The following is a 25,244-nucleotide window of genomic DNA, read 5'->3' on the forward strand; positions in this document are numbered from 1 at the left end:
AGGACACAGGAGCCGATTCGCGGCCCAGATAGTGCGTTTCATACCCTCCGCTACGTGGCGCTTTTCTACAATTTGGTTAAAATTAATTAAAACTCTTTGTGTGAAAAGTGTTTATTTTTTAAATAGCAATGCTTTAAAATTGTTTAAAGTACTTAAAATGACTAAATAGACTAAATCAAATACGTCACAGAAACCACGTGATGAATGGCGCCTGCCATGGCCTGCCTGCCTGCACGCCGGCGCCTCTGCATCATTCTGCATGGCCTCTGCTCGTCCCTGCGTCGTTCGCCTTTGCCGTGCGTGCCGTCCATCTGTGCTTTCTGCTGCATCATGTTCGGTCGACTTTGCATCAATCAAGGTGACGCATGACCGCCCGCGTGCTCGCATGCTCGGCGTGAATTCGTGGAGCCGATCGGTTCGAGCTTCTCGCGCTGTTGTTTCTGCCGGGCTGTCTGGCTTCACTTGAACGTGTGTGCATGTTGATTTTCGATGAGGTTGTTTAAAAAAAAAAAGAATTTAACTTACGACCTTGCACACGCAATTGTCCATGGGTTAACAGATGACGGTGTTGAACGAATCTCTAACATTGCAGATAGATAGAGCCTTGGTTGTTATGCTGTCTGAAATTTCCAGGAGGTGCGTTTGCACACACTGTTGTGCACACTCTAACAACGTCTTCTGTTTAACGCAGTCTCCTCATTTCTCTCATTCGGGAGCTTAAAGGGGCGGTGCAATGATATTCAATTGGAACGTTTTTCACTTTACACGAGCTTACTGGCACTAGTGGGACTCAAAGGTACTCGCACGCAACGCCACTGACCAAGAAACTCCTCTGTTGCGCTGTAATTTCGAGGACAAAACCCAGTGTTTTTATTTAATCTCTCCTTCGAAAAACCTGATGACATAGCTGGACGGTAGCAGTACCGCCCAGTGACGATATTTAAATACGGCTCATAGGTTGGACCCGAGCATGGCGTGGACACTCGATTTGGGCTCGTGATAATCGATAGCCCGAGAAACATTCGGGTAGTGTCCTGTGTCAAATCGCTGCAATGACGACAACAGCCGAACCATAACAATGTCTGGAACTCAGCGCGTGTCCTGTGCCTTGCCAACCCCAGCGCATGACTATGATCAACATTGGCGGCATATAATCGGCTCCAGATCACGGGGCCGCTTGTTCTGGCTGCGAGTTGAGGGGGTGAACTCTGGTCGTTTTTCTTTATTTTTTTCTGCGACTTCGATTGCGTGTGGTGAAAACGAACAGGTATATTTTATGGATTATTAACGTCAGGGATCCGTTCTAAGCGGTATTTGCGCAAAATACAAATATCAGTGCATCGCCCCTTTAAGACTGTTGGCTTCACAGTAAAGGCTGTGGTCTGTGGTTAGGGGGCTTCAAACGTAAGCGTGGCGTGTGTGGTGATAAGCCATTTTTTGAAGTTGACAACGAACACGTTTACTTTGCTTTGATGTTCCGCACCTTCCCAAAACAACCAAGAGCAATCTCCAAGCCCACAAACTTTGCATTGGAAATGAGGTCATTGAGCGGTCTTCTGTTGTTGAACTTAATTGTTCTATCCATGAGATTAGCTTGCAATTGACTCCGAAACTTACTGAGAGACACATTTTTTCAAAAACCTTTCTGTAACATGGAAGAAAATTGTGCCCCACAGGCACTGAGTGCCTCAGTCTTTCTTCTAATCCTATCTCTTGCTTATCCAAAGGAACTTCCTGAGGCAGCCATGGCTACAGCCTATTTCTGTGATAGGATGTGCATACTTTTTGATTGTCTAAATAGCTAAAAAATTCAAGAAGACAGGGCAGAAGTTCCGTCATGCCATTCTGAAGGGAGAATCTCAAATACTTGATTTTCTCCACCAGTAACTCGGATGGATTTCAGCATGGCAGTTCCAAAGTAGGAGGCAGCCATAAGCGATCATTGGGTGGCAAGTTACTATAAAAAGTGTCCTCATGCTCTGGGATGAGCTTTCAAGCAGCCATGACTAAGCTCTTACTTACTCAACGCCTGCAGCAAGACACACTTGAGAACGTTTTTGGAGCTATATACGACAAATGCTGGGCTGCAACACAAACCCAAATGTGCATCAGTTCACCTCAGGACTAAAACACCTCTGGATAAAGAAACTGTTCAAACTGTTGGACAATGAAAACGTAGAAGATGACAAGGCTGCTAAATTCAAAGGTGCAAGCGAGCTGGACAAGAATGATGAAAATAATCCCTGGAGAAGGGGAAAAAGAGAAACAAAGGACAAACATAAATCTCCAAACACAGCTAAGTGACTGGTGAGCGACCGAAAAAATCCGCCTGGTCCGGGTATCGAAGCCGGGACCTCTCCATTACAGTCACCTAGCTGTGTTTGGAGATTTATGTTTGTCCTTTGTCCCTCTTGTTCCCCTTCTCCAGGGATTATATTCATCATTCATGACAAGGCTGACCTTCTAAAGGAGTTGCAAATATATTCGCACCATGAAAGTTTAATTTCAGACATTGTGGAATGTCTTCCAATTGATAACTTCCCGCCACTAGAGGATATTTCTGAGCTGACATCAGACATCAGGTCTAACATAATTGATTACTCGTCCACGTTTTTATTACGTTTGGGGCTATTTGATCAAGCTTTTGCTTGAACAGACAACTTACAGCTGTGGCTGTTCTCAGCTGCTATCGGATGAGTCTAATAACTTGACCAGGCCTCACCAGTACTGTCTTGTTCCTAAAGCATACCACGTGCCTGGAACATTCTTCGGGAACTTAGTAGTACCATCACAGGCTGCCTTTCATTTCATTCAGCAACTAGAAAATCACTTTCTTCCCATAATGGAGAGTGTGACACATGTTCGAGGAGTGTGTGCCGCCTTGTATAGCGCACCTTGAGGTCTGGGTGGTTTTTCGCCTTTGCCCAGAGGAGTACCACAAAGGGCTTTTAAAATTGTTTTGCAGAATACGCTTGTGTTGACATGTTTGATTTTTTAACCGGAATTCGGACAAAGTTCGGTTGCACTCTTCAGTGGCTAGTAAGAACGAGACAGGTTTAACTGTTAATAGCGTATTAACAGAGGCGGTTGCCAAACCAAAAACAAAAAGTGATTAAGTGGGCGGTGCAGCTTGCTTTCCAAATATTTGTTTCCCCTTTTTCCAGCGAATGTGTATCACGGCTCCCTAACAAAAATATTTGTCCACTTTCTAAAAAAATTCGATGGAAAATAGTCTATAGAGGCTAACAATATCTGAAAGAAAATGTATCCACTTTTGTATCCACTGTCCATAGTTTTTTAGCCGTTTTTTTCTGAAGCCATATTTCTTTTCTGAACGATTTCGGGGAATATTTAGGGACGTTGAATCTTGTCAGATTTCGAATAGAGTTCTCATTGTTTGGTAATGGCTCGCCCGCAGTGAGTTTGAGGCTATGCAAATTTGTGTTTTTTTTTTTATATTTGCCGGAAATCGGGAATTTGTCCTATCCGGCGTGTGCTTCGCACTGTTATTATACTCTTATGACTGGTAATGGTAGCGATGTCTTATTTTTTTTTGCACTTACTTCCCTTACCCGAGTCGGCGTGAAAGTGAATGTATCATACAGTATGTTCTCCGTGGAAGGGTTTTGTTAACTTGGTTCCGCTAAGAATCTATTACGAAGTGTACGAATGCCGAAGTCCTCCATATTCATTTATTTTTGTGAGCATCGATTTCTTTCGTATAAAACATACAGAGCTTCTGAAGTAAATCATGTGTACATGAATGTCGTCCAATAAAATGTGTTCGAACCACTTATTGTTGTTGACCCCAAAATGCTGCACCGGCCAGGAGTCAATGCGATGATTGTGTAACTTCAATGCTTTACAATATAAAAAGAACAAGAAATATATATACTTCTGCTTTGCGAAGTAAGTTGAAATATTGTTTGACACATTTTGCACGGACTCTATCATAAAAAATAAAGCAAAAGTGTGTCAGTATTAAAAAAAAACAGCGGCTTCGGGAGTCAAGGTGCTCCCGAGAGATGAGCGAGGCGGAAGGAAAGAGAGAGAGAAGGGTACCAGAGAACCGGAGCAGAAACGCCCAAATCGAAACCGAAACTAACTTGACCGGAAACGGAATCAGATTATACTTAATACCGCCCGCTAGGAGCGCTACCTGTCACTGGTCTATCTGGGCCGCTGGGGCCTATGGCAGTGTCCGCTCTTTACCTTGTGTATATTACTCTATGTTGCACCTACGTCAGACACCACGCTGAACTCTGAAGTCGCTGTCGACCGGCCTCATATGACGTCTTCTGCGCCTGAAATCAACTCGCCGAGACGAACGACAACCAACAAAGCATCCGACAAGCTCCGGCCCAGCTGGGGCCAGCCGCTGCATGGGCGCTGCCATCTTTCCTGTGACGTCACGCATTTGGTTCGGTCATATGACGAGTGGTCAGATTTGCGTACAATGGCAGCCGCCTTATAGGGGTCACTTTCGAGTGCAGACCGAAACCCCGGTTTATTGCTCTAAGCCCCTCTACCTCGTTGACGATCACTGATCTCTATGACAATTGCTGGATCGCGTTTGCCCGCTCCGCAAATGCGGCGACTGGCGGCCATCTTTTTGATAGAGTTATATTACCTCTAGCCAATGTAAGTTGCTCCAGACACTATCAGCCATCCATGGCAGACAGCGTTGTGGTAGTTGTGGTGGCAGGCTGCCATCAAAATAGCGTGCAAATTTTACAAAAAGAAAAAAAAAGCACCATCTGTGGGCAACGCTGCTCAAAGTCGTACAGCGATAGGTTAAGAAGCCGAATTTTGCGGTCGATTTCAAGAGCCTGGCCGTTCCTGGAAACACCCAGTAGTTCAAATACTAGTTATTAAAAGCTTAATCATTTTGAATCTGAAATAAAAGTTCTTACTGTATTTTGGGGGGTGTTGCAAGGGCTAGATGGTTGGGTTTTGCGTCGCAGCGGAGAGATGCTGTTCTAAAACTGTTGCGTAGCGTGTTCTTACGCAACCGCTAAATTTAGCACTCACGTGAGCTCGAATTGCGTACATTATCATAAAACTCCCCGTTTAATTCAACAGAGAGCCACTTACACCAAAATATATCGAAAAGATAAAAAAAAAAAAACTTTTTATCAAGTTTGTTATAAAGTCATATAGCCAGGCACGTTATTCTAAATGTAAAACACACCAATATGCAAGTATTCAAGTAACTTATCTTATGTTTGTGGACTTCTGCAAAGTTGTTTCGCTTATCTGGATGAATAACATAATGTTTAGCTTTGTATTGTAAATCAGCTTAAGAAATTATACCACACGTATTGCTTGTACAGTACGGGATCGGTCAACTTGCTCAACGTTCCTTTTAGTATTGTTATTTTCTGGAGCTTGCTGAGCTAGTAATTAATATAAAATTATTCACTAATTAATGTGAAGTACTATAAAGAATTAACTTCCTCAATTACATGCATTAAAGGGACGCTGAAAAGAAAATTTATAAAACATCTCTCATGTTCAGAAATAAGTTAAATATGGTGAACATATCTGCTAATGCCAATCGCACGTTTGTATTTAGAACGGATGACTGCATTTTCATTCCAAATAGCTGATTCCAGCCAGCGCTCGAAGAGCAGCCATTGGGGAGCGTGCGTCTCGGGATACTTAGAGCCTTCAGCACGCTCGTGACTTCTATTTCTACTTAACGGACAAGGCCACAGCGAGGATGACGCGTTTGTGAACTTAGCCACTGGTTAACGCGGTACAACCTGGCCGTTCGAGGTGGCCGGTGACTGTGCCAGCGGAGGCGAAAAAGTGACTCCCCTCCGCTTCAAACTCCCCTGACCCAGCTTTTCACAAGAGTTGAATAGGAGCGGGAAAGATTAGAAATCCGGTTAGGCTAAGTTCGACAGTGAGCGCACCCACGCAGCTTGTCCCCGTACTTCCGCGGAGCGGCGCTGCTTTTATGGGAAGGGGGACGTAACGACATTCGGGAATATCCACCATGTGGACTCTGGTAATCGGTTTATTCATCAAAAAATAATGTTGTGGTGTCTTTTCAAAGAAATAATTGGTTTCTCTGTGGTGTGACCAGAATCTGGTTCACATTTAGACAGTAAATTAGGCGCTAGAATTTCGTTGCAGTACCCATTTAACATTAAAGGGGTCATGAAACGCTTTACCAACTTTTTTCCTGTTGAGCTTTCTTTCTCAACTCATAAATCGCGCATTCTACCAAACAGTTCAAGAAGACGAAAAGAGGGGAGACCTCTTTTGCTCGGAATCTCGTTTGTATACCCGGACAGAGCCATTGTCCCCCCAAAAGATTAGCCCGTTTCTAAAAATTCAGACAAAAGTTGCTTTCCCCACACCGTTCACCCCGAAGCTGACAGTGCTGGGCAAGCTACGTGCGCGTTGGGCCAGCCACACTTTTGCCACGTGATCACGTTCTCTCGCGCATACCCACGCGCAGAGAATGAGGTCAGGTGATGAAAGGGAAGCGGCTGATTGGTCGGGCGAGCGCGTAGCTTCCACCACAATGTCAGCTTAGGTGTGTAGGGAATAAGGGAGGTTCGTTATCGTGTGACGTTCGTTTGGACCCGGTGACGCGCTTTGGGAACCGCTGATGTATCACACCGAAAAGGCACAGAGCTAAGAAAGGGGAGGAGGTACGAAATATTCCGCTGTTTTTTTTTCAGATTTTCGCACTGAAAGTCAGGCTTTTAACTTTCTACCTTTTTTCTTTTGGCCCACTGAACGATGTGCTATTAGTAAAATCCCAATCTAAAGTGATTTATACCAGTCCAAAATTCGTTTCATGAGCCCTTTAAGGTGCACCTTTAAGCTAGGGAGGCAGTTTCCGAAAGGGAAGCTGAAATGGTTTTGAATTTGATACAAAACACTTTATTTTTTTTTTTTGAAATCCGACTTTAAGCATCACAAATATTACAGAAAAAAGTAGGCTATTTTATGCCCATTAACATGACGTCACAAAAAAAATTGGTCGCGCGTGCTCCTCGGCTTGCATAACCACCATCGTGCGTCGTCGAAACTGAGCTAGTTCGTGACTCACGCTTCGGAAAGATTCCAGATGAACGTAGGAAGATACAGGAAGAGAGAGAGAGAAGAGAACAAACACTGCTGGACTAGCAACTATTTACTGTAGCAAAATGATGTGTTGGCCTAGGTGGTTAAACATTACGAAAATTAAAAAAAAAACGCGAAAGACAAGGACAGGAGAGAGACTAGACAGAAGAAGCGCTTGTCCTGTGTAGTCTCTCTCTTGTCTTTGTCTTTCGCGCTTTTTAATTTTCGTAATATTTACTGCAGATATTCACACCTATTAGTTTCATAGCTTTGAAGTAATAGGTGTGAAAGAAGACGTTTATCTTCAGTAAATGGTTGCTAGTCCAGCAGTTCTGAGCACCTTTTACAGAAGAGGCAGGCACTTCAGCGAATCCGATGAGCTTAAGTGAAGCAGAGACGAAGCGAGGTAAGGATTGCCAGGTGATCATTGTGGCGAAATATGTAATCAGAATCGTTCCTGGTAATTTTATGACGTCATGGCTCGACCGACCAATGACGTTCGGCGGCGGCAAGCGGCTGCATGTTTTCTTTTTAATTTATTTTTTCGTGTTTAGTGTCGTTTTGAGGAGAAAGAGTGGTGATATTTAGATCATGCGGGAAAATTGTGCTAGAAAGAAGCATTAATTCATTTTATTTAAAACCGTTTCAGCTTCCATTTAAGTTAGAATATTATCAAACTAGAAACAGCAAAAAGATAGATGAGTAAAAATAACAAAGCTATATTACATAGAAAAGGTTTGGCACTGATAGCAGAAGCAATTTGTGGACATTTTCGCGAAGGAAGAAAAGGTACATTTAGTTATTGAGCTAGGATTTTTTTTTTTTTTTTGCTTTCTTGTATTGGGCAGCTTATCGAACTATCGATCGTTTTACTGAAAAGGGCGAGAGAAAAAAGGGTAAATGGCTACTGGCGCTTTCCCCCTCTCTGGGTCGGTAGAAAGATTGAAATCCGGGATGAGAGGCTCGGCCGGTGTTGGGCGTCTGCAGTGCCCGAAATTGGATCGTGCTTTCTTTTCTGTTTTAAACTCCCAAACGTAATTAGAGCCACGGGCTTCGATGGCGACAGTCCCCCGGTCATCGGGACACCATTGCTCGGTCACAGGGTGCACAAAGAACGACAGAAAGCGTCGAGTACTCTCCGACGACCTATGTAGCTTGCAAGGAATCCGGGAAGGCGAGGGCAACTGCAATGTCTTAAGCTCCGTAAACCTTAAAGACGTTTCCTCAATGCCATCCTCTCGACTGTGATCGGAACATTTTGTGAATGGAGCGCGCACCGAACGCTGTACCGCCGATGAACATGGGTTAAGGCCGGTTCAGACACTTGCGTTTGAGTGCGTTTGACTGCGTTGCGTCGAGTACCGAAAGCGAGTTACCGGCACATCTGTGCTTCGTATGAAGCGCGGACTCCAATTCAAGGAATCCTCTTGGCACGCGATATAAGCAGCAGGAATATCCTGGTTTCTCGCTGCCGCAACGCAGTCAAACGCAACTGTCTGAACCAGGCTTTACACTCGCAAGGTGCGTGCGAATTTTCTCGTGATAATTGCTCTTTCAGCTTGTAAAATTTTGTAACCAAATTTATCTTAATATTGGTAATTTGCAGTGGTGACTGACTCGATTTTATCATCTACAACACTTAGTTGAAGGCTCATTTTTGCCGCCGGGTGTGGCTGGGAATTGCTGAAAAGTTAGTTTTATCGGTTTTCCTGAATCGCGATCTCCTGCCTGATACCAGGGAGCCGGCAAAAAAGCTCCTTGGAGTGCCGCTGGGTTGTTGTTTCCTTTGATTGGGCGATTTGAAACGCCGGACAGTCGCTGCAGGGTACGTCTCGTGTGTTGCGATCTGCGTTTTCGGGCGCAGAGTGCACGTTTCTTTGTTACGAATTATGGCATCCGCCAGTGCGGCGACGGGGGGAACAGCGGCAGCGAACGTGCCAGCGATAGAAATTGGAGGTGAGTACTCAAAAGACTGCATCAAATAGTAAAATAATTCGTGGCTGCTTTGAGGCTTTCCGCGGTTCGATATAACTATATCTAGAACGTCTTCGTCTTCATCCAAAAGGAAATACAAGAACATGGACACGCAAGATAAAAGCAGCACTGCAGAACGATAGCAGCAGCTCCGCGTGTTTACAAAAGTCAATTGGGGTTCCCCTGTTGTGTATCGCTTGTTGATTACTAAAAACGGCTACGTTAGAATAGGCCCATTGCAAGCAAAACTTGATAAGTGGTTCATCAGTTCCAGTCATGCGGAAAGCGATGGAGCTTAAAACATTGCAGCCGCACTCGCCTTGCCGGATTCCATGCAATCTACATAGGTCCTCGGACAGTATTCGACGCTTTCAGTCGTTATGCATGCACCCTATGGCCTAGCAATGGTGTCCGGATGACCGGGGGACCTTCACCATCGAAGCCCGGGGTCCTAATTAAGTTAGCGAGTTTAAAACAGAGAAGAAAGCCCGAACAAATTTCGGGCACTGCAGACGCCCAACACCGGCCAAGCCTCTCATCCGGACTTACACTCTTTCTACACAACCAGCAAGGGGAAAGTGCCGATAGCGCTTTCCCCTTTTTTCTCTCTGTCAAAATGGCGCTACCCACGATAAAACGGTCTATAGGGGGCGCTCTGACCTATTTTTTGTCTTCACACTCGGTGTTTACTCAACACAGGGCCTGTGCACATGCCCACAGGCCTTATGGGTATGTCCATGTTGTCTTCTTCAATAGAGCGCGGGACACAGTGAAATATTGAAAATACTAACAATAAGAAAAATTACGCTAAATGCCGGATCTCTCCGGAAAGCGGCCGTCAGAGAATGCGAGCTTGACCCACTTCGGCTTTCGTGCTGAGCTCGGCACCGTGCATGCTGCATTGTTCTTGCAGGCCGGAGTGGTAACAAACGAGCCCCTTCTCCCCTTCACCGGAGAACACGAACTCCAGCCGAACGCTGACGCCATGTTCGGTTATGTCAGTCGAGTGCTGAGTCGTTGTATTTGTTGTCCCCATCCGTGTAGTTCCAAAGTTAACTGCTTGGGGCGCCATGGTCTGATCTCCTCCCCAATACCGTTTGGCACTTTGGTTCATGACATCTATAATATCCCAAATGAATTGAACTGCCATTCTGCTCGTGATTTAAGAGGTTGGATAAAACTTCCAGTGAGCCAGCGTGTTTCTCCTACAGGTTCTTCGAATATGAACGTTTTATATGTCAACAAGGAAGGAAAATGCTTCATTCTTGAAATATTGGATATGAGCCCACGTAAGTAGAGGCAACGTTTTGAAGTTTAACTGCCGAAACCGTTTTTTTATTGCCGGACGGGTAAAAACACTGCGGCATACCAAATGCACTAATTCTGTATTGCTGCCGCTAAACTAAATGGCGCTTGTTCGGCACAGGTCGTATTTCATGATAAAGGTTTCAATGATACAGAGGGTGTTCACGGAATGCTTTACAAATTGGCTGCGCTAAACGCACGCATCGCAAAAGAAAAGAAAGTTGATGTTATATTAATTTTTCCTATAGGGCATATTTAAAAAATGATAACGTTCGATATAATTAGCTTCTTGATTACTTTTGAGTAAACTTATGAATCAGTAAATTTTATGATATGGTTGCGGTTAGAAATTTTCTGAGCATCATCGAAAACCACTTAAGCAGCGCAGTTTGGAAAAATGTACGGCATGCGCAGCATTTTACGGCGTTTAGAAAACACTCAATTTGAGCGCGTTTTAAGTTTCGTTTTTTTTTATCAAAACGCATTTCCACCTTAGCAATACTGCTAAGGCACGGCTAAAGATTTAACATATATAGTCTGGCCTCCTTAATAGCCGAGAAGAAAATGTGGCGCGAAACGGTGAAATAAAAGAAAAAATGGAACGATGTGCAGTTCGAATGACATTCCAGAAAAAAGCCTGAGCTCGTTCACACAGACCCGTTTCCTTGCGTTCCGTTACGAAAAGTCACCGGGGAATCTGTGCTTCGTATTAAGCGTGGTTACCAATTCAAGGAGATAGCCTGGCACGCGACATTCGAGACACGAATGTTTCGGTAACGTAGACGTAACGTAAGAAAACGGTGCTGTGAGAAAAGTTGAACCGAGCTCAACTCCTTACGCTACGTTACGACGAGCCTTGTGTCCTTGGTTGCCACGGTAACTCACCGTCCTAACTCGTCATCACAGAAACATTCGTGCCTCGAATGTCGCGTGTCAGCCGATCTCCTTGAATTGGTAACCACGCTTAATACGAAGCACAGATTCCCCGGTGACTTTTCGTAACGGAACGCAAGGAAACGGGTCTGTGTGGACGAGCCTTGACTCGGGTCACGGTGGTCAAGTGAAGAGTGCGTGGCGGCGGATATTAGTTGCGCGCTTTGACCATGGGAGAGAAGGACCGCAGCAGCGTCGATGTGGTTTGATAAAAGTTACAAACCTAAAATGCGTAGAAATTGATTTTCTTTTATACTCTAAAATGGTGTAGGTGCCTTGTATTTTTGTATCATGATATGATTTAGTGGTGTTCGATTATAACGAGATACCTTTTTTAATTAAACCCGCCTATTAAAATTTCTAACTTTAACTACTCAATAGTAATTAGGAACCCCATTATACCGAACGATATAAATGTTCACAAATAAACCGTTTGGCAAAAACTAGTATTAAATCAAGCATTTTCTAGACGATACGTAATTTTCACTGCAGCGATTTGACTAAAAAAAAACATTTTTACCACGTAATTCATCGAATTACGTGGTAGTCTATCTGTTACAGGGATTATATTTTTTAGTGTTCCGCGCATAAGTAAACGCGCGACATTTTTTAAGGGCGCACACTATAAATGTTGAACGAAAGTTTAGTTTTTTCAGCAAATCGGTCTTGCTTTTCCGTGTTGCTTTACTATAGTTGTGCCTACGGAAGCTATATTGGTTTCCACAAATTAACGAATTGAAAACAATTATCACAGTCGCTACGAAAATGCTGTGCCGCATACGCACAATGAAAAGGAACATTTCTGATGTTTCTCGGAGGAATGATGACGGTGTTTATTTTTACCTTGACGTTATTTTCAATGTAAGTCCTAAGCGTTGTGATACTCGTTGTTGGCCGTCTGCCACAAGGCATAAAAAACACTGCTATTAAACAAAAATATTCTCACCTCGCATTAAAGCAAGCATGATTAAAATTTCATAAGGTCCAGAAATGCGTATGTCACGATTTATAAAGGAGCAAATAAAATCTTAGGGCTGCCATACAAATGCAGGGAAATATTTTAGACGTCTTATGCGCAGATGTATATTCTACGTTTACTAGCTTGTAGCAGTGCCGACAGATTCCACAACCACACGGTTCGTAGAAAACACCCGAGGGAATGTACTTCCAAGCTAGAAACGAACGAGGCTCCACTGCGCCGAGTAAGGTGCGCTGAGCGCGCTAGCTCAAGCTACCGCGCGGCCTCGGGAGCCGCGAGAAGTAAGAGAATATATATGCTTTTTGTCTAAGCTCTGAGCCGGACGTCTCTTTTCGTCTCCGCTGCTTTCGAACACACCGCCGACAAGCTCAATTTTGAAGTAAAAAAAATTAACGTTGCCGTTTATGTTCCTTTTATTGGGGATACATCTTACTTGAATTACTGTCGTATAATTTTGAAAGTAGAAAAAAAAAAGTCATCCATAGAGACTATTTATGAAAAAAATACCTCGATAAGCTTTTTTATGCAGGATATACCTTGTCGCAACAGTACTTTGTAAAGGAAACCATTATTAAGCAAAGCGGTTAGTTGCACGGTTTCCAGACTTCATCTGAGCGTCCCAAACTCTACAGTGTTTTTAGGAGATATTTTTTTATATTTTGGCGCTTTTCGTTCAAAGTTAAGGGGAAGAGACTTCCTGAAATGGGTAAGCCGCGTGAAGTTAATAAATTTCTATTGCGTTGAACAATTAAGGTTTCTCGAGTTACTTAAAATATAGATTTATTTTTATTTAATACTTTAAACGATTACTCGGGCACCTTAAAGGGGTACGGACACCCCGAAGGTCGTATTTTTTTGTTGTTGCCTAAAACGATGCAAGTTGTAGCCATAAACACACGCACAAAAAATACTACAACGCCAAAAAATTTGCCAACGAACGCGCGTGCCTTTTTATCTTTGGCACCCTTCTCTCCCTCTTCTCACCTCCTCGCTTCGTTTTACTTGTGACGCAATCGATCTTGAAATTTAGAAACTATTGTGAGGCATGGCAGGGCGGAGTCTGGGCGTAGAGATAATACTTAGGGACTTTATTGAAGAGCTTAGAGTATTACATGTTAAGAGGGCTAGAGGCGAAGGCGGTCTGTTACACTAAGCGAAGTAAGCGACGGGCACGGCACGATAACACAGGGAGGAACGCGGGGGAGAGCTGTTTGGGAATGCGGTGGGGAGACACATGAGATAGTGGTGGCGAGAGCGTACGGGCTAGAGGGAAAGGCTAGGGAAGCATAGTGAGCGCGGTGAGCTGGTGTTTAGGCGGTTGGCGCTGCGGTCTTGCTGGGGGGGGGGGGGGGGGGGGGGGGTCGTGGTCGACTCTGACTCTGTGCGACGTGGGCTCGCTCACACTGTGTAAGCGGCATTTATATAATATTTAATAATGACATTTGTAAAACATGTTTTTTTTTGTTTTTTTTAACGGAATTGCGAAAGCACAACTGTCCTTCTTTTTAAAATACCGAAAATCAAAGTCCGGAGTGATGTAGCCTCCTGGCTTTTTATCCTCCCTCGGAAATCATAGTGGCGCTCTGCACATGCACTGAGGGTGATTGGTGAGTAAGGGAATCGGACAAAGTTCGCTTTTCTATCTGTCCGACAATCTCTCAGACTTCGAAAAAGAAATCGTGAAACGGTCAAAACAACTGGGTTTGGTGCCTGTGTACCATTGTTTCGGTTGTGACTCCGCCGGGGCAGCATTTGACGCAGAACCGGCGCCACGTGGCATCTCACGTCACTCAAAAAAATCCGCTGCACGTACTCTTCGGCCTCACACCGTTTCAAATAATTTAAGATCCCTCAAAAAGCCCTAAAAGAACTTCAGACTCAAAAGTGAAGCGTCCTCTGCTCGCAGCGATAGGCGGCACGCACGGAGAAGAGCGGTTGTTCGCGGGACGCTGGCGAACACGACACTTCGGGCCGGGACGGTCGGAGGCGTGAGAAAAGCTCGACTTGCAGGACGACTCAATCTTTGACGTCATCGCACTGGCGTGGATCACGCGGGAACTTCAAATTAGGCTTTGGGAAATAGCTGTATTACTTAGGAACACTTAAGTCCCGAGTTTCGAATTTGGGAGTAATGCTTAGGCATCGTTTTGAATCGTTTCTAAGTCCCCCTTTAAGCGTCAAGAATACGTTCTTTTCGATTTTTATTGTTTATTTATTTATTATTTTTAGCGCTTCGCTTGCGTCCCGAAAAGTTGTGTTGTTCTGAGCGGTAACGCGAGATGGCGACATCTCTACGTATGGTTGGGCAGGACGGCGACGAGGCCTCGTGGCTCTGGCGACAGTTGTCGCACCCTGGCTCGTAGGATTCGCTCATGCCGTCATGTGAGGCGCCGCATCATGGGAATGCTTGGGGACGATTGCAGACGGCGGCTATATGGCCGTAACGATGGCACCGGCTACACAAGGACTTTTACCTTTAAAGACAAGAACGGAGATCGAAGTAGCCTGTAGAGGAGGAAGACAGGCCGCATTTTTTCGAGTAAGGCAATCTTCACAAGTTTAGACTTTTCCTCAAATCCCCGCACGTTCCACATCTTGACTGGAACTCGTATCTGGTTCTGGATGTCAGCATCCGAAAGGCCGAGCTACATGTCCATTATTAGCCCGATGAATGTGTTCGGGGGACTGGGGAGGAATGCTTGGACAGGAGCGGTGCAGAGTACCTTGAGACCCAGGAGAACTCCCCAGAGCTTGGGTCTCCATGCTTCTACTGCAATTTAGTTCGTTTCCTTGTTGACTCAGACTTATTTGGCGGCTCCTGGCGGAGCACATTCAACGTATTCCGTCAGCTTGAATGGGCTGAGTGACGCAACCGAATCGGTGTTGGTGGGCGCGAACAAGACGGCGAATCCCTCTTCTAGGTGCCTGCGGCTGCTAGTCCCGGACGTACCCGAGCCGCCGGTTTTACGTCGTCGCTTCTTGCCTCGCGATTCGGTCCAGTCTTGAGACCCTTCAGAGTCGTCCATATCGAAGATGCCATCCCTGAAGGTAGAGTTGTTCTCCGAAGATTCGGCTATCTCATGGGCTTGTCGGGGAGGGGGGGAGGGTCCCCGAAGGCGTGCGCTCTGGCTGCAGATGGCATGTGGGTCTGCCGACTTTGGACGAAGGTGGCCGGGCAGACATAGAGTCCTCGACAAGGGGGCTGAGAATAGCTCCGCACGAGCCTCGTGCACGGACTTTGGCATCTCTCGGCAACTGTGCATGGCAGCCGCTATATCATATACCTCGCGTTTTTGTTTCCTCTTATCCCTATTACTTCACTTCATCATTACCATAACAGGTCAGGTCATTGCCATTTTAGATTTTACTGTGTCCTTTTTAGCATTGGCCTTTGTGAAGAGACTCGTGAACGGCCGTTTCAGTGACTTGGTATACTGTTAAAGAGAAAGTCAGCAATGGGTGGCTGTAATCTGGGGTGTGTCTAAAGCGTCTATGTACTCAAGGCTCTATTTCAACATAGGTGCAATTGAAGCCGAAGGCACGAGCGAAGTGGTTTCATGGCCTGCAATGGTGTCCCACCAGCTGCCATTGCGGTGACCTGGGTAATGTTAGTGTTCGCAGCGTAAACTGTGTAATATAGCTTTCTATTTTTTTACTAGCTGAAGTAGAATGCACACCGGAATGGTGGAAGGACGTTACGTGCAAGCCATGTGAAGCGATAAATAGGCCGAACTTGCGCCATTTCGCCTTCTGAACTACACGGTGCCGCAGAATCAAAGAGCGGAGTTGGATTGAGGACCACATTCACGGTTGTCACGGGATCATCTCCAACGCCCGCTTTGGTTAAGGCACGTGCCGGATGGAAAAAAACATGGCATTTTTAAACAAATAGATAATGAAATGTAATATCGCCCGAGCTCTCACGTTAAGATACGTCACGGCGCTTTTTTTTTCTTTTTTTTTTTTTTGCAATATATGATGGGCCAGAAGATGGCCGAGATGTGTAGCGGCCGATAGAAACCGGGGAAGTCAAACCAGCGTTGCGAGCTAAAGTCCCTGGATAAAAATCATGCTTGGCGTTTCTAGTTATTGGCGAACGCATGATAGAGGCGCACCATGAGACCACGAGCGAGAGCCGCACCACAGCTTTCTTTGAGAGGTCGCTCTATACCCGCTCATTTTTTGGCGAATTCGGATGGTCAATCACCGGCGAGCCCACGCCGGCGGCACAGGCAACCAAAACCGCGCCAGCGGCGCACAACGTGATCCTCTCCACCCAAACATAAAGCGCCTGCAACTGGCGTTTTCGTTTGCCTGGGTCTCGCGTGAACCTTGTTACCTTCTTTCTTGATTATTTTATGATACAATAGGCACGCTGTAGGCTTCAGCAACATATATTCTGACTCTGAGATGTGGGTAAACAAATTTTAATATATTTTGTATGGATTCCCGAAGAACTGTCGTCGTCTTACAAGAATCCCAGAAGGCTCACCAGCGTCGCTAATTATATTCTATTTTCTTGTTATTACCATTTTTCTGGGATCCTCAGCATTTTCATTTGACCCAGCCTTTTGATATAGTAATGAGCTTTCAAGTGTCGAGCTGCAGCACTATCAATACTTGTTTTTTTTTTTCAGCGGTGTAATAACATGCTGTGTTCCGTCGCAAACTGACCTTGCGGAAGCTTCCTTTAAAATATTTTATCCTTATCTTCCTTGTTTTGTTGTATTTTCTCGGCCCACAGAGGGGTGTCTTTCTCAATAGCTTCGATTTCTACTCGAACACGCTATCGACGAGCGTTGTTTCGTTTGGTTCCCTTTCCCGATTCGGATATGACGATACCGGATACAGTCCGGCAGACAAGCTGCCCGACCTCTTGAAGCTCGGGCAATAATTGTTCACCATTTGTTTAGACCACCTGAGACTGGGTGGAAAGAACACGACGACGTCTCTTTTGAGATGTCGTCGTGTTCCGTCGACCCAGTTTCAGGTCGTCTATAAAAATAGTAAACTTACACCAGCTCGCCTGCGCCCTAACTGTTTTTTCAATAATTGGGCCGGTAATTGCCGGCACACGCCTGAGAAGCACCACCCGAACGGCACGCACTCGCCATCCTTTGACCACGCGAACGCCCTTGCCTGAGGTAGAGTTACTGTATAGGCTCCCTACGGGAGCCCGAGTTGCGCGTTCATCTCTGTAGCGCCGTCTTTCCTGCACGGCATGTTGATCCCGCTCGTCACGTGACTGAATTCGGCGAATTCGCGACTCCAGCGACCTATAGGGGGCGCCCCCACCAAACAAACATGGCGGCTGAGTCCAGGTCGCGGCGGCTCGGCCGGGCCGCCTGAACAGGTGGCGCGTTCAATTTAACAGATTTTCTTTTGTTTAATGCCCAATTTTATAGGTATTTGAACTGAGACGGTTAAGTGTAGCCGGTGCAGATAAACTTGCAAAGCATAGTTTTGTTTTGCCGGTGTTTTTTTGTTCTTTTCGTGTCAAAATTTCGTTTCGGAGATTTCGTTCAAAACCGAAACTATGGGCTCCGGAGAGACGGTAATATACTAATCAGTTTTGATCATCTAAGGAAAGCGGCGATGACTATAGAATTGTTCCACAGAGAGTAACTTTACAGCTAACTCGCATGCCTCGACCATGCGACTTATCTGTCCGCGAAATCGAGCTTTTGTGCGTATCCGCGTTTACAAAACAGCTCCAGTCTGCTCGGCCAACAACACAGGCTGCAGGAAAATTACGAAAATTAAGCAACCGCTTCTTGATCCAAGGACCATGTTAACCCGCCGGCGCCCCAATAAGCAGCTGATACTCGTATTTCAATTCAGGTTTTAGTAGCAATCGAGAAGTCATTTTGACGAGCGGGTTCTGTATTATATTACGTACTATGTCCCACTAAAGCGATATTAGTATATTCTTCGGGTTGAAATATGAGCTTAGTTGACTAGCTATAAGGTGAACTGCTGGATAAAAGTATAGTTGACAGAAAGAGAGATACTACCTAAACTCAGCCATATAGTTCTAGCCGGCAGCACGAAGACAAACTGAAGAGAGTCTTCATCGGAAATTCACGCAGAACCTCTCTGAATTGAACTTTGCTTCGAATCCTGAACGGAGAAAATGAGTATTTTTTGTGGCCGGTCAACCTGAGCATTGTAAACGGATATTGCTGCTGGCTTTGACGGGGGTATAATATAAATATTAAGAGGCGCAATAGACCAAAATGCCGTGACAGCTTCTAACGTCGCGAAACTCGTCCCCCACCTTTTGAAAACGGATAATTTCCCTCATTAATCGTATGCAGCGAGCAGGTTTTCCCGAATCAAGTAATTGCGAAATCTGCCCAACTCCTTCAGTGTGGTCCAGAGGCTTTTTCGGCGAAAAGCAGCCAAGATGAATAGGCAACGCACAGACCGGCGTGGGTGGCTCAAACTTGAAGCCAACCGAACGCAACCAAACTCAAGAAAAACAGCTATCGAACCTTCCCATTCATTTGACTGCAGCATTGGTGTTTCCTCCAGTATCAGTTACCAAGCAGTCGTCACTTTGAATGTGATTCGAGAGAGACAAGAAATCAAAAAGTTTTTCCGTGATTCCTCCCCATCCAAGAAATCGAAAGCACGCGACCGTGTGCTGTGGAGTAAACGGGCTTTCAAACACGTAATAGAAGAAAACAGTCTACTGAGGCTTCGCCACACTAATGATCACCCAGGCAAACTTAAGAAATATTCGGACCTTCGTCAAATAACATCGTTCGCCACCGCGCCGACAACACGTATCCGCGAAAGCCATCAGAGACGCGGAGGGGCGCGAAGCGACCTGGACCGGCTGGTTCCCGGTTTTCCCGCTTGGCGGCGTCCGTTTTGCTGGAGTCGCGAATAGCGGCGCCGCGCGTTCGAGGCGCATGGCGCGCTCAAAAGCAGTGTTACGCTCAGCGGGGCGAGTGCAACGTCTACTTTCCTGCACGGCACTTGATCCGGCTCCTCACGTGATCGGATCTTGGCGAATAGCGGCGCGGCGGCACGTGGAAAACAGACGCGCCACTCTTGCTCCCGAAAAAAGCCTATACAGCCTGAGGTATGGAAAAATATTTTGACGGGAAATGACCACCCGAATTAGCCATTAAAGTGCCTTCATAGCTCATTTTAGTGCTGCGTGCCATTTGCTTTCGAGTGTCGCACGAGGCACGGGCTCGTGCACTGGCGTATTTGATGATTTGATGACGCTTGCAAGGCATGCGGACACATTAAGGGGTCTTACTAAGGGTGTGTGACACTTCGGTGCGACCTAGGGAGTCGCGGAGCTCGAGGTTGCACGGCACCTTCTTACCGCTAGATTTGTTGCAAAGGTCGTGGCATTGGCCGCGGTCACTATAAACTTGAAAGTGAAAGCTCGTCGTGCGGCAGCGAGAGACAGCACTTGGCCATGGCATAACTACGTCTTACATCCGTCGCCTCTCAATGGTCCTAGTTTTGTGATGCAGCAGACAGAAATCTCACAGAGACCATTCTCGGGCCAAACTGCAAAACTGATCTCGGCGGTGTCAAGCAAAGGACTCGTGCCGCGACTCACAGTACGGGCAAGCTCGTGCCAACAGCATCAACTACAACAAATGCTCTGGCTTGGAATATTTGGCAATAGTGTCGCATCTCGTTGAACCCATTGAAAATAAATCTAACGAAAACGGCCCTATCGAATTTATTTACACAAATACGCAAATACCAACACATTTAGGCTTTCTGTAAGGGTCCTAAAATAAGGATAGATGATACCTCTAGTAGTTACTCCATTCGTTTTATCTCTTTTGTAATATAAGTAATTTTAAATTCAAAATTGCCTCAAAACGCGCCCAAAACTGCCAAAATGGTGGTAATTCTTGATTTTATTAAAAATCTGCAGCGCTCTCAGGGAAGACTTGGAGGGCCAGACAACCTTCTTCATATCTTCATAATGAAGCTAGAGAATAATCAATACACTGGTGCATTCCTGAAACGCACGTTTGTGTAGCGAAATTCACCCAGTGAGTGAAGAGCGGGTGAATCAAGTTAAATCCAACCTTATAAGATTGCTCGATAACCAAATTATTTTTTGAATGGCGCCAGAAAAAATGCTTAGTTACCATGCAAAGTGGGATATTTATTTGTATTGAAGTTATGTTTAGTTTAATTTTTGTACTTTAAAAATTTTATTTTAATTTTTAATTTTTATTTTTTTTATTTTCAGGGACTGGAAACACGAAAGCGTGTGACATGCTTGGCACACAGATCACTCCTGATGGAGGATGTGATGCAGAATTCGCAAAACAATGTGGCTCACAGGCACAAGAAATATCCACTCAACTTGGCTGTAGCGATGTTCCCAAGCCCGTGTGCTCATAGTAGCTCACTTTAAATGGCGTTGAGCCGGTTTAATTGCAATGTGATTAAGACATTGAGATGAAATATCACGCCAATAAACCATACTTTGAAGACACAACAGCCTCTCTTGCGTTTATCTTGCTGTGTGTGTGCAGATTGTGAATATTATTTTTACTGAGTGGGTTTTTACATTGCCCATTACGGGTTATAACTGGTATCACCTACACTATAGCTGAGCCAAATCGGTCATTTCAGGAAAACAGTTCTAGATGTCAAAGTGCACTCACCACTTTTGTGTTCTTTTGACACTGATCTAAGCGTCTGAATGCGCGTTTAGACAGGTTATGTTTATGGACCACTTGATGGTCATAATACTAAAATCAATGACATAAACACAAACGGCTGTCTTTTTTGTCTCCATGTTTTCTGCTGAGTTTTTCCGGAAAGCGACATTGTCTAAAATTTGAGAAATATAAGGGAGAGGAGCAAAACTAATAGTCCAGTAAGTAAACAGCTGGAGAAATATTTTATGTACTAATCATGTTAGATATTATGCGAATTTCCGACAATGCAAAATAAATATTCCATAAACCACAGTCTACACCCCCCCCCCCCCCCCCCCCCCCAAGAACATGAACTGTTGAAAAACGACTCTTTGTATTAGTAAAAATATTTGCTACGCGTACTATGTGAAGGTATATTTGTACATAATTTTAATATTTAAATATATATCTATTACTTAAAAATTTTACAGACTTATAGACAAAGCTTTTTGTTGACATCCGTACAAATTACTTAAGATTTGAATGTTTGGTGATAAACCTGATTATATACGATGCTAATATATATATATATATATATATATGCATGATTTTATTGATGAATATATTTTAACAATTTTTGACTCTGAATCTCTTTTTGTCTTATGCATTTTTTGTGCTCTTTTCTTGCTGAAACTGTTTTTTATGAGCACACTTACGAAGTTTTAGACACGCTCAAAAACTTAAGATGTAACGCAGGAAAGGCTACGAGCGCGAGCTCCTTGCTCTAGCGCACATCTCGGCGGCACGATCTCTCGTGCATTAAGGGCAGCCGCCAGCGCTATGAGCTCGCGCTTCCGGCCTTCGCCGGGGTACAACTTAGGGTGAAACGCAGTATAGTGAAGTATCAGTGTGTTCGTTAATGTATGCGTAGTTTTCCTTTTTATAAATTATTTGTCTTGCGTTGCACCGCTTGCTCAATACCAGACTTTTTCGTAACCTTTTAAAATAAAGAAGAAAAAAAACGAAAAACACGCACATCTTATTTTCCTTCGTGTGAAAGAGAATCCTTTAGGATCAGGAGGTGCAAAACTTGTCACATACGTTGTAAACTACGTGTGTAATTAACGTTACGAACCCACGTTGAAACCATTCCGAAGTCCACAAAAAGATTCTTTCAAAATGTACTCGATCTCACTCCAAAGTAAATGATTTTTTTACTTTTGCGTTCGTAAACACATTCGCGTCCAGCGTTGCTTTATGCGTATTATCACGTTATACAAGCCGCAACAGTAGCTCGGACCTACTTGAGCAAGATTTGGAACACAGTTATGGAGTCCGCTCCTTTGAATTTCTTTAGCAGTATTGGTTAGGAATACGTTTTATAGATCTCTTTGCTGAACCAAGTGACACTTATAGCGCATTCATACTGGCGGTTGAGTTGCGCATACGAAGCAGTTGCGAATGCGGTTCGCGAGCGACCCCGTTCAGGCACGTGAGAAGTGGATAGCGATTGGCGAGAGGCGGTAGGCGTTTTCTCAAGTGTGATCTTTTGAGACTTGCGTTTGGCAACCTGTTTTACAATCTAAAATCCACTTCAATCCACGATCCAAAGCCAAAATTTTGCTATTTTGGCACTCTGAAGATTTTTCTTGGGGATATTCGCACGCATCACGATTCAGGCAGCGAAAAAAGAGGCATGGACCGCAAAACCTACCTGCGGTTCCCTCGACTTGGCCCAAAAACAAACCCGGCTAGGCGCGCCTTGCTGACGAAGAGGATGCCCCCGACCCTTTCTTCGAAGTGGACTCTTCCCGCATGAATAGCTGCCCTTGTTTTCGCTATACGCTCCGTGCGGGAACCATGAGGGGCGCTTTGAAAAACGCACGTAGCGCTGCTAGAGGAGGAGCTGGCGTTCAACAGTGAGGCGTGTTCAGCAGCCTGCGGCACATTTTCGCATGCCAAGCAGTGGCGGCGGAAGCGGTTACGGACGGAACTTTTGCTTCTTGAGCCGATAGGTTGAGGCTGACGTTGCATGAGTGCTGGGGCTTACCTAAGAAGGACATCTAGTTGTTTTCCGCTTCTTATATATTGAGCTTGAGCCGTCAATAGGGGTAATTTCTCTATACTCCGTTTCATCTTATGGTGTATCGCAGCGAAGGCTGGAAGCGCGAGCTCCTACACTCTAAGAAAAAAAGGAGGAGAAAGGTAGCAACAGCTACTGTTCCCCCTTGTTGCGGACAAGTTGCCCAGAGAAGGGAGGAACGGAAGTTCAGATGAAAGGAGAAGGTAGAGTTGCGCCTTGTTCAGTTGGGTGGAGAAAGAAGAAGAGGCCGTTTGGAACGGCTGCGAAAAAATGAGCTCTGGTGGAAACACCGCATCGGCCTCTGGCCGAGGTAATATTGAATCGTCGAATGTCAACTCAAGTGAGTACAGGATCACGCTTCCTCGTCTGCCAACCGGTAACCTCGTTCTGAATTCTGTATTTCTTCACGCCGACATGACCGCTAGGCCTTACACGGCACCGGACTTCCGTGATGCTCTGAAAGAAGTTATAGACCTAAAAGACAAAAGCTACCGGACAATTCCAGATGGGCCATGTATGGATGGTCACCTGCGTCAACGCTCTCGCCAAAGAAAAGCTTTGCCGCCGTGGCGAGCTGCTCGTTAAAGGCAAGAAATGCCTGGTGATCGACCCAAACACACGGGACCTCAAGATGAAGCTCCTGTGGCTTCCGGACCATCTCGAAGACGGGCGCGTCGTCGAAGCTATGACGCCTTTCGGCACAGTACGTAGCGTTCATCGAGAGAAGTGGCGCTGCCCAGGAATGGAGCACATGGACACCCTGAACAGGGAGGTAAACATCACCCTGCACGAAGGAGCGTCGACAGAAAAGATTCCTCACCTACTTCAGGTGTACGGCATGCAGACGCTCGTCATCGTACCAGGAAGACCTCCTTTGTGCCTCAGGTGCAACAGGGTCGGACACATTCGACGGCAGTGCAGAACACCGCGCTGCTACAAATGCGGTATCTACGGACACATCGCGGATGCTTGCGTCACATCTTACGCAAGCAAGCTTCGTGGCAAAATGTCCCGTGAGACGGAAGAGCAGTCGGAACTCCTGATGGACGCCTCCGAGGTCGTCGACGCTTCGGGTCACGCCCCGCCGGCCGAAACGTTCGCCAAGTACATCGAACAAGAGCCTCCAAGCAAAGTTCCCAGTACCAGTGAACGCAAAGACGACCCTGGTGGCCTCCCTGAGCCACCTCCACCGCCAGACCAAGACGACGCTTCGTCTATGACATCAGACTCAAAGATAGTCGAGGAAGATGCTACAAGGCGAGAGCAGGACACCGCTGAGATCGGTGCAAAGCCCGAAGTCACCGAACCGCCCATTGAGGCACCTCAGCCAGCTCAAGTGCCAGACGTTGCTGTCATGGGTGGACCGACCAACAGTCCGTCTGCTGATGGGCTCCCTCCAACGCGAGCCATGAAAGAACGCAAGCAGGCTGGAACCCGACTCAAGCCATACGCCAAACCGCCGGCAAACCTCAAGGTGACCGAGGACAACCTAAGCGGTGACTTGAGTACGCCCTAAACTTCCCAATGTCTGCCGCCCTTCCTTTACATTTCACGACCTTAAATGTAAGAGGTCTGAGCTCTAAAAGGAAACAGTATCAGCTGCTGCGCCTTTTTAAAGAGGAGAAAGTTGACGTCGCAGCGGCACAGGAGACGAAGCTATCTTCAGATGAGAGTATTGCTGAAGCGTTAGAACCCTTTATGAAGGATTATGAAATTTGCGTTAGTCAAGCTTCAGGTCTCTCCGCTGGGTGTTTTCTCTTCTTTCGTAAAGAGCTTGATTTGTCATCAGTTTCCGTTTTGACTGACCTCGAAGGGCGTCTTATTTCTTGTGACCTTAGCTTTAGACAGATAAATTGGCGCTTCATTTGTCTTTACGCTCCCAATAGCCCGAAGGAAAGAACATCATTCTTTGAAATTTTACCATCGCTTTTTGAGACTAATAGAGCGTTAGTTACAATGGGAGACTTTAATTGTGTTTGTAGTGCAGACGATCGATCGGTATCGCAGACTAGGTATGATAGAAGTGCAACGGCTCTTCAGAGCATGCTTCAAGAGCATAACCTCGTTGATGTGGCTTATAGAAAAGGTGAACCAATACGTTACACTCATTTCCAAGGAATCTCTCACGCTCGGTTAGACAGAATTTATGTCTCGGGCTTTATAATTGACTCAATGAGCGACTACCACGTTAAACCGGTGTTCTTTTCTGATCATTGCTTGGTATCAACTTGTTTTGGTCCGCAGAGACACCGAT

At 45.5% G+C, this 25,244-nt stretch overlaps 1 pseudogene; it reads left to right on the forward strand.

Annotated features, from left to right (window-relative positions):
• The window catches only part of LOC115328072, a 50,221-nt pseudogene extending 29,556 nt beyond the window's left edge, over nt 1–20,665 (forward strand).
• Nucleotides 20,666–25,244: the final 4,579 nt, after the last annotated feature.

The sequence above is a fragment of the Ixodes scapularis genome, unplaced genomic scaffold, assembly GCF_016920785.2.
Source record: "Ixodes scapularis isolate PalLabHiFi unplaced genomic scaffold, ASM1692078v2 PGA_scaffold2__306_contigs__length_199485367, whole genome shotgun sequence".
In the NCBI taxonomy this organism is placed as follows: domain Eukaryota; kingdom Metazoa; phylum Arthropoda; class Arachnida; order Ixodida; family Ixodidae; genus Ixodes; species Ixodes scapularis.